Source organism: Sardina pilchardus, chromosome 17 (assembly GCF_963854185.1).
Source record: "Sardina pilchardus chromosome 17, fSarPil1.1, whole genome shotgun sequence".
NCBI classification, from domain to species: Eukaryota; Metazoa; Chordata; class Actinopteri; order Clupeiformes; family Clupeidae; genus Sardina; species Sardina pilchardus.
The window spans coordinates 15,496,963-15,507,912 of NC_085010.1; positions in this window are offsets into that span (position 1 = coordinate 15,496,963).

A 10,950-nucleotide genomic window follows, 5' to 3' on the forward strand; every position below is an offset into this window, starting at 1 on the left:
AACTTTATCTCTGGACTACTACAGGACGCTTATACTGGTGAAAAATAGAACACAATGGAATGAAGGCAGGAATATCTGTAGAAGTCACTACACTGATCTTGTCACTCTATATGACAAGCAAGATGAACAGCAATTATTAGAATTATTGAAATTATCTTCGACCAGTGACCTAGGTGTTTTCATTGGTCTCAAGAAAGGTAATTCATATATATGGTCAAATGGTGATCCTGTTATTTACAACATGTGTGTTGCCATGAAGGCAGATGGGGGCTGGGAGGCTTTACAATGTACCGAAAACAGAACATTCATCTGTTACAGCGAGGGTAAATATCTTTAAAAGTGACATCACACCACCATTCTGATCTTTTCACCATGTGAATTTAATGATGACGTTTTGGTCTCTCTTTCTAGTACCTGGTAATTCCTCTAGGTACACACTGATTGAAGAAGAAAAGAGTTGGTATGAGGCTCAGAAGTTTTGCAGAGAGAATCACACTGACTTGGTAAGCATCACAGATGAAGAGCAAATTTACGCTGTAAAGACTGAAAGAGGGGAAGGAGGGAATCCCTGGATTGGTTTGAAATGGGACGGCTGGGAGTGGGCTGATGGAGGACTGTCAGGATATAGGAACTGGAATAGTGAAGCTGACTTCAGTAAACTAGACCACATTGTGGTGAGAATTTCACCCAATGGATGGATGCCAGCAACTAAAACGACCGACATCTCACTCATCTGCTACAAAGGTATACATATTTTAACATTGCCAATGTGCCTGTGTGTGTGAGCGAGTGTGCCTGTGTCTGTGCATGTGTTAAACTGCAATGCCATTTATTTTGGTTCCAAATTCACACCCATTCTTCTCAGTTCTCATCACTCAGTCATCACTCCAAGCTGGACTCAAAAAATAGCAGCCCTGTAAAGAGTATTTGTTGAAATTACCCTCTCAAGAAGAAGCTTTGTGGATTTTAATGCATTTTAATATTATGGAATCTAACAGCTTCAGCAGCAAATCATAATGCCCTAAATATTTTCAAACTACTGTCTTCTAATGCATTCTTTCCTTTGTTTAAGTAAAGCACATTAAATTGTCCCTATATGAAATGTGCTTGCCTTGCCTTGCCTGATCTTGCCAAAGTAAAACCAAGCTATTTGGCAAAAACGGCTATTCAGATATTACTAAACAGAGCCTGCTTTTGATATATCAGAGCTTATTTGTTGTTGTTCTTTCAGACCACATCCATATCAGTACCGTAAGCATGACCTGGGAGGAGTCTCTGGAATACTGTCGGGGATTCAATGGCTCTTTCTGCATTCTGTCATCAAACGAGCAACTGGCCGCTAAGAGGCTGATGAGAAGGCTCCAGATCACAGAACCGGTGTGGGTGGGCCTGCAGCAGCAGCACAACGGGTTGTGGGTCTGGACCACTGGAGAGACACTGGCCTGGAACAACTGGAAGGGTGGGCAGGTGCCCCAACTGCCCCTCTCCCATCACTGTGGTACCCTGACGCCCGAGAAGGATGATTTCAAGTGGGCTGACATGAACTGCATGACCAAGCAGCGGGCTCTTTGTTACGATTGGGTTGTCAATAATGGTACTTTAAATATAACTACAAGCAGCAATGATGCTTGTAGGATCCTAATTCTCAGGCTGATGACATTCCTTTCAATCATATGTGGACTCTTGATCAGCTACTAAGTGTGGGCCTATTGTGGGCCTACTGTCACATGCTTGTTGCATGTCCACAGAAATGAACTTGGACAAGGAAATGTAATTAAATGTATTATCATGACTTGATTGATTCCTTCTAATGGTTTCACAACAGTGGTCTCAGTTTCATCAACAGTACTCATGATGTGATCCCTAATCATGTGACTTCCAATCATGTGATTCCTAATCATGTGACCCCTATCAATAGGCGCGTTCAAGATGGCTGCGCAGCACAAAAACTGTGCAGCACAAGATGCACGTGGTTAAAAATCTGTCCACGATGGTCTAGATGGGTGTGTTTTTGACTCGGCAGTCGGTATCACATGGCCTCAACTTATCGCGGGAGCAAGGCGTGGCCAGGCAGCTGCTTCGCAGCGGAGCAGCAGCTTTGGAGGTTTTGGCTTTTACATCCCTGACGTATGTGCAGGTGTTTAGATGCCTCCTCATATCCACAAGGGTCCGTGCGGGTCCGTGCCTCGTGATTCGTCTACACTACAGGAAGTAGAGAGTGTACAACTTCATAGCAGCGTTTGTACCTCCTCCCCTGCTGCCACCGGCAGCTCTCGCTGCTGCAAGAGGTCATTTGGAGTTGAACTTGAACACGCCTAGTAGGCAACTTAGTGATAGCGCACCATTGAGCAGCGTCAAGATGCACGTGGTTAAAAATCTGTTCATGATGATCTACTGTAGATGGGCATGTTAACGACTCTGCAGTCGATATCACATGGCCTTAACTTATCGCGGGAGCAAGGTGAAGCCTAGACCCTGCCTTCATGACATCAGAACTTTGCCCTTATTGGCTTTTTACATCCCTGACGTATGTGCTGGCGTTTAGGTGCCTCTTCATATCCACATGGAGCCTGTGCCTCATGTTTCGTCACGTGGTCACGTCTGAAGTAGAGAGTGTCCAACTTCATAGCAGCGTTTGTATCCCCACCCCTGCCGTCACCGGCAGATCTCGCTGCTGCAAGAGGTCAGTGGGGGTTGAACTTGAACGTGCCTAATGTCAATCACAAACTGGGTAGCAGCCTTTTTAAGGGACCTATTATTCTGGGAGTTATTCTGTAGCCAGATGCTCCCACATCACTTTGGTGCGTAGTCATCATCTTCTGAGCCGGGTATGTTCATTCTCTGACTGTTTTGTATGATACCCTAAGTATTCCTTTAACCTGTTTTCGTATCTTTATAATTATTCCTTTAGTTGACTTCTGTAATGTATGATGAAATTGGATGACTAGCTTGTACCTGACAAATAAATTGTTTTGCTGCCACTATGTACTTATATGACTGTTGATGATGTCTAGGTAACGGTGCTAGCATAATGGATGGCCAGGATTAGTTATCGCCGCTGTAGAAACTGATCAATGGAAGGAGCATGCTGTAGATGAACTGACTATGGTATAAGCAGTGGACAGTTTGTCAGTGATGGTCTGGCCAGAACCCTCTGCAGCATAGGGTGTGATTTAAGCAATAAGCCCCGAGAGGCCGTGTGTTATACTGTATAATCGAACAGCTAAGGGGCATTGTTAGGCACGATGCGAAGCGGAGTACTAAGTAGCGCATTACTATAGAGTGCTGGCATCCATCCATTACTATAGAATGCGGTCAAGGTGTGAGTTTATCGTGATATTTACAACGGCATCGAACGTGATTCAGCCAATCACAATCAAGGACCGGAATTATCCGTTTTATAAAGACCATTTAGCACCCTGATGAGTATAGCAGTCCGAGTTAGAATGCAGCCCATGACCTAACCTGACTCTCACCAGATCCTTGTAGTTTGCTGAGCTCCACACAAGGATCTGGGACTTCTCAATAGGAGATGTATTTCAGAAGGCGGAGCCTTGTAAAAAAAAATCCTTGTATGAGATTGGATAAACCACTTGTCTGTTATCTTGAATGACGTGCTACTTCAAGCTCTTGCCAAACTCGGTCGGAAGAAGGGCGAAAACATCCTTGCCACCAATAAATGCCTTCAAAACCGTTCTCTGTGAATCTTTTAAACACTGAATATTCAATAGACTTGACAAAACAGTTGAAATAGCAGAATCAATGTCAGCACATGACTCCTTGTTGTGTGCCACCATTGTTGTTTGAATCAAACAGTCGCTAGCTATGCAGGGTCAATGCGCAAATGAGTGAGCATGCACAGAACTAGAAATGATAACGACCACATCAGCCGGATCCCAGATAGTAATATTACCTTGAAGTGAAGCTTTTTCATATTAAAAATGAACTATATGCAAGATTTTTATTTATTTTTTGCTTGATTTGCCTTACCTAATCAGCTTCGGAGTCATAAGAATGGTTATTGACTTATTTCGGGTTGAATGACGGCTGTCTCACTTCCCCCTAGCGCCTCTGAGCGGAAAAACCATGCATGCGAGTTTTGTGCCACTGGGACTTCCGGCACTTCCTCTCCAGCCTCACAATCATGCTCATGAAAAGGCAGACTGACCGATTGAGGAGTTTTGTAAAATATACACACTAAAGCTGTAGGGGAAGCTCTGGAGATAAATCTGCAAGCATAAAACAAGCGAAAGTGAAACTGGCGATGAATTATTTTATTAGGATTCAACAGGGGTTATAATCAATTGATATGTTCAACAGCGCACAGAAAGCTTCATGATTTCCTTCCACCACTTCCAGTTCCCTCATTGGTCCTGAGAGAGTGACATCCTATATGCTTCTTTAATACTGTAACTACCTGAAATTTTAACTTTATTTGACTCTACAGAGAGATGACAGATATACACGCAACCCCCCCCCCCCCCCCCCCCCCCCAATGTCTATGGTGACTTCAAAATGTGCTATACAAGTAACGCTGACTTTAACAGTGCAATCCTGTTTTAAAAGGAAATAAGGCTTTAAGTTGGCAGAAAGTATAGCGCCTATAGTGCTGTCGAAAACATCTAGACTCGTATTTCTAGAGGTTTTCACAATGCAGTATCTGTCTAATTTTTTTCAGGAAAAAGGTCTTATGGAAATATTTGGATGTCCTCATTCCCAATATGCAAATTACGAAGAAAAAAAAAAACTAATCTGGAGCCAAGTGATGTTGTCTCATAGAACAGCTGGGAACTCCTCCTATCTGACATATAAGCACCTGTAGAGCTTCTCAGATTCAGTAGTTCTCTACAGAAGGATGAGGAGATACCAACACACTGAGCCACGGAGACTGGTTCCAGTTATCCAAACCTCACTGATCATTAACCCTCCTGAATTATATTTAACTAGTGAAATTGTCTTTGCTTGCCACCTATACAAGAAATACAACTAAAGGTAAGACTGGCACTTCAACCTTACTGTGTTGGAAAACTATGTGTGATTAAGAAAATAAGCATTATTTTTTGAAAAAATGAAATAAATAAAAGCACAAAAAGGCAAAAGTTACTGTAAAACACAGTGTAGAAAGTAATATAATTAAAGAATAATAAAAAGGCTACAAGAAAAGGCTACAAAATAGTTACAAGAGAGATTTAAAATGTGTTTTTCAGTATTAATAGGTGCATCTTAGAGCAGTTGGTCGTTAATCTAGATCTTGATAATGAATTCAAATATTACAGTTTTTTTTCTCAGTCGCTTTGGTGCATTTCTAAAACCAGAATTAAAATAGGCCTACAGTAGTCAAAATTGCTTGTTTAAACGGCATCATCTTCTCACTTGATGATGTGAGCCATTCTCATTGCTTCGAACAAACAGCAAATTCTTTAGTGCATCAATGCACTTGTTTACAAATGTCTGCTGATTTGTTTTTCTTTTCAATTGATAAAGTCAGTCAAAATACCCTATACTAATTCCATACTGAATAGTCCTACCCCATAAAGCAAACATGGCTTATTTTATTGTTTGAGACATTTGGAATATTCAACTGAATCCATTCATTGACATTCAAAAATCATACATTAGATATTTTCCCCAAATCTTGCAGACCTATTAGCCTCCATTTAAAGGTAAACTATGCAACGTTTTTCAGTTAATCAATTCGTTCCGTACTGTTATATATGATTAAAAGAGTCATTACCAGTCAAAGTTTTTTTTTTCGGCCGCCCTAGTGGTCTGTAGCGGTAGAACCACGGTTGCAATGTCAGGAGCCCTCGGGCACGCACCCATGCCCTACTCCAGGAAGTGTCATGTAAAGTCTCATGAAAAGGCACTGCAGACTGACCGCAGAGCTGCCAACTCTCACGCTTTTGGCGTGTGACACACGATTTTGCCTGTTTACACACGCACTCACGCCATAGGCTACATCCATTTTCTCACGCAAAACAAAATCTGATCTTGGGCTGAGACTCGTTCGTTCCTTTTAAAACTTCCCAACGGTATATGGCGCTAAGAAGCGCCACTGTAGCCTACAGTAGACCATATTCGTTGCATAGACATCCAAGTTTGCGACAGGAGGAGGAGACACCCGCGGGAGAAAATCGCAATCTGGTCAGAGACTGTATGTTGTCAAATCATAGGCCTATCGTTAATTAAGAACTCACTCTCTTAAACTTAACATCTTGAAAGACATCACTTTGTGTGGGTGAACTTGATTCCCTAGCCTACATGTTAACTTAGACTAACTTGTTGCACTTTTGTTGCACTGTTTTGTTTGCTGGAACGTGTGGATAAATAACTTCTGGAGAGAGCTAAATCGTAGCCTAGTGCTCACTAAAATCATAAAGGAACATTGCAAGACACGACTCATCTCAGGCTATATGATCCCTGAAAGATTTTCTTCGATTTGTTACTGTTTTGAACATGTCATTTATCTAATGACACAGAAAGCAAAATGAATTGCATCCACATATCCTTGTCATGCAACTTTTCACTCCCGTAACACCGTGAGATAGAACGCTACCTCACGTATTTCTTAAAGCGACAGGCACTCAATTACACACCCCATAATGCACACTCAATTAGACCTAAGCCTACACACCATTTAAACATAGGCCTATATGAGTAAGTGTAATAGTCTTGAAATCAGTACACAAATGACTAAACATTTTTAGCTACTAATAATTATGCAGATTGTAAAATACTCAACATTATCAACAAAATATGTGCAGTTATGAATTCCAAAATATATGGTATAAAAACATATGACTATCATTTTCTGTGTGTGTGGAGGGTCGAGCAGAAACTTAGATGGCCACTGGTGTGAATGATCACACAATGTTCAATATTAGGTTACTGATGATTAAATCACCAAATACACAAAAAATGTTTTTTAAAAAGCATCGAAAAAGAATCGAAATCACAGTTCTTGACTTAGTATCGGGATCTAAACAATCATTTTGGTATCGTGATGAGTGTGGGACAAACTTTTGGTCACCCCCGACAGAATCTCACTCCAAGGTTTTTTGAAAAGTTGGCAGCTCTGTGACCGATTGAGGAGTTTTGAAAAATATACACGCTAAAGCTGTAGGGGAAGCTCTGCAGAGAAAAATGAGTGAAAATGAAAAGTGAAAGCGAAACCGGCGATGAAATCTGTTTCATTATATAATATGACAGGGACTCACAGATGCCTGAAAATAAAGATATAGCCTAGGCATCTAGCCTGAATGATATCCAGATGAACCTGTTTGCGAATTTGAATTTCTTCCACCCGTTTCCAAACTTCCTGTATTATGATTTCCATGGCGTAACGACTAGTGCAAGTTTACTGATGGTTCATTAAACTCCATCATCTCAGATGTGCTGCAAACACCTCTTTCTTGTAAACAAAGATTTTGAATGAGTTGTTTACCCCGTTACCATCAGTGCAGCCATTGGTTCTGGTGGTAAATTTGATACCACAAATGAATGAAGACCCAGTCAGAGATTTATTTACAAATGATGCGAGTCAAAGTAGAGACAGCATGACTTTGCATAAAGATGCATCAGCTGCTGTAACTAGACAAGGACATTTAAGGGCAAATAGCTATTAACGCAAGAGATGCAAACGGGAGATAAGGTCGAAGATATGGCACGGCGGAGGTAACTCCGTCTCCGTGCTTCGCACGTCGCCGGAGTTCTAGATGTCCACCTAGCCATTATTTCCATCGAACCGGTCACCTCGTCGGCCGTTATCCCTTACTTATGAATACAGTATAAGAATCATACGGTTTGATTCCAGTACTCTCAGTGGTGTTGAATACACTGCACTATTTGTAAATCGTATAAAGCCTGCCCCATGCCAGATAATTGATTGTGATTGGATCCTGGGTTTCTTTTTTTTTTTGGCGAAACAGACGTCAATGGAATCCTTTTCAGATGGACCTGCAGGGCAAATGCAAATTTGCTAAGAGGTTTATTTGGGTTCATCACTCAGGCCTAACTCTATCGACATTTCAATTTGAGGAACCAGGAAATATCAGAACCTATGTGGGGATGTTTTGTGAATACAAACAGTGAAATTAACATTATTATGTATGTTAACTTTACTATTTTTCTAAAGTTGTGAGATCCCAACCAGAAGAAAATCATCCAAGTAGACTACACCAAAAAACAGTTATACACGTGGCTATAAGGATGACATTTACCATGGCTATGATCCCCATCCTAGCTGTTCTAGCCTTTTCTGTAACAGGTAAGAACAACCTAGTGGTCACACTACTCACTCTCTCTTTCTCTCTCTCTGAAGCAGATCATACTACAGATATCAGTCCTCTGGTCTCTCTCTCTCTCTCTCTCTCTCTCTCTCTCTCTCTCTCTCTCTCTCTCTCTCTCTCTCACACACACACACACAGGTTCCAATGAAACCGACTGCTCTTGTGAGGGCCTGTACAAGTGTAACGGGAACATGACAGGTGGAAAGAAAACAACATCACAGTGCAGCAATGTAGTGTGGATCAATATCATTGGTGAGTATTATCAAAGATCCTTCATTACTATCAAGATACAGCAACACAATTTGTAGCTGTGGGAGCAAAACGGGACAGTTCTGGTCTGCATAAGTGGGAGTGTCACCTTACGTCACTAAATAGACTTTATATGAATGTATAACCAACGGTAACACTTTATGATAACTATACACAATTAATCATTTATTAAGCATTTGTTACCTATTAGTTAATGGTTTGTTCATCATTAGTAATTTATTGTTTTTGCATAATTTTTCATCAGTAAATAATTTGTACTCAATGTTATATGGTTTGTTCATAGTAAGTAAAAACGTTTTGTAAATACATTATTTATACCTCATAAATACTGAAACAACCAGTTACAAACTATTAGTAAATGCTTTGATCATCATTGTAAAGTATTACTCCTATGTTAATTCATGATTAATTCAGGAATTACAAGTGGTTAGTTAATGATACGGAGTGATTATTTGCACCCGGGTGTAAATAGTGGAATGGAGGCATTTTCTTATTTGCACCCAAACCGGAAATGCGTGCTATCCAACATAGCGGGACCATCTTGGCAGGAGATGGCCTACCTAAATCTAACAACGTAGGATTATTAAAACTATATTTGAGATGGGAAAGTGGTGCTAAATTTCCACAAACTTTATTCAGTGAACGGGTAAAGCCGTCCGTTTGCAAGCAAAATCAAGAAACACGATATTTTAGTTTTGTTTACCGTTACCTAGCAACCCCAACAAGTGAGTCAATATTTAGTATTCTCCCCTTCTTCTTCGACGGGGCGCAGTACAGCGGTAAAGTAACCAGGTTACCATGCTCGAGGTGTTAGGATTGAAACTCAGCTGAAATTTTTTTTTTTTTGCCTGCCAAAGTACGCACCATGACTTCTTTTTTCTTAGATGACGTTACCTCGCGGCAAATAAGAGTTTGTGCTTTTTGAACCTGTCAAAGATTGACTGGTTTTATTTCAGTTATGAGTACAGTTAAGTAGAAGTAGGCTTCAGTAGTTGTTAGAAAGGTTGTGTTTTGACTTTGAGCCCCCAACGCTGCCTGGAAGGCGCTTAGGCGTGGGTTAAGGTTAAGGTTAGGGTTAAGGTTAGGTTAAGGTTAGGGTTAAGGTTAGGTTAAGGTTAGGTTAAGGTTAGGGTTAAGGTTAGGAGTAGGATTAAATGTTTTTGAGTCAACAGTGCAGCGCTGCCTGGAAGACAGCTCAGAAAACAACTCTTTAAAGTAGCTTGTCTTTGATGAAGCTACCACATGACCACTCATTACCCTAATATTTGTATAATCACTTCCAAGTAACCCAGACATGGCAAAACAGCTAAAAACTGTTAAAAACTAAATTAGGCCTAGCCTAGAGCTGGTAAATACACAGGCCTATTGACAGAGAACATGGATGTTAGACATCGGGTGTAAATAGTATTGTTGATTATTACACTATTTACACCCGGGTGTAAATAGTAATGTTGATTATTACACTATTTACACCCGGGTGTAAACAGTAATGTTGATTATTACACTATTTACACCCGGGTGTAAATAGTAATGTTGATTATTTGCACCCGGGTGTAAATAGTAATGTTCATTATTTACACCCGGGTGCAAATAGTCTCTGCCTTAATGATATTTGTGAGCCCATCTAAAGTGAGGACTGATACTGTATGCCATGATATACATTTACAAATGAGTTATAAAGGTTATATTTGCATAAATTTATTTATCAGACACTTTCATCCAAAGTGACTTACACTATCAATGAAGTTAAAGAGCAAGGCCAGAATAGTGAAGACCGGTAATTGAACCCCCAACTCTTTGGCTTACTGCATGCTACCCTTACTCCTTATCCACTACTCTACCTCTGCTCAACACTATTTCCACAATCAATTCAGAAATGTCAAAAATATAATATAATATAAATATAAAAAACATTATATAAAATAGAGACGCGTGTTTACTATGAACAAACCATTCATAATTATTGCATGATTTACAGATGGAAGTTAATGTAGGAATGATGCTTTAAAATGAAGAATACAGCATTTAATAGCAGTTTACAAATGTTTAACAAATGCTTAACAGTGTAGAAGAAGACAATCTTACATAATTGTATGTATTTGTTTTTAACTGGGCGAATGCTGAGTGCTTCACTTCACAACAAACAATCAATAAACACCAGAGTAAAGTGACAATGTCTTTACTAGGTTAACTTCACTTCAGTATACTTTACAGTCAATTACTTATACTACTACTACTCTCTAACTATTGTATCAATGCGCTGCTTAGTGCTATATCAAATGTAGTCATAGGCATAACAGAAAAGTCAAAGTCACTTGAGTATAATCTACCCACTGTTACCAATGTCACTAATGTTATTCAGGTAGTTGTCATTTCAAAGAAATTACACTTC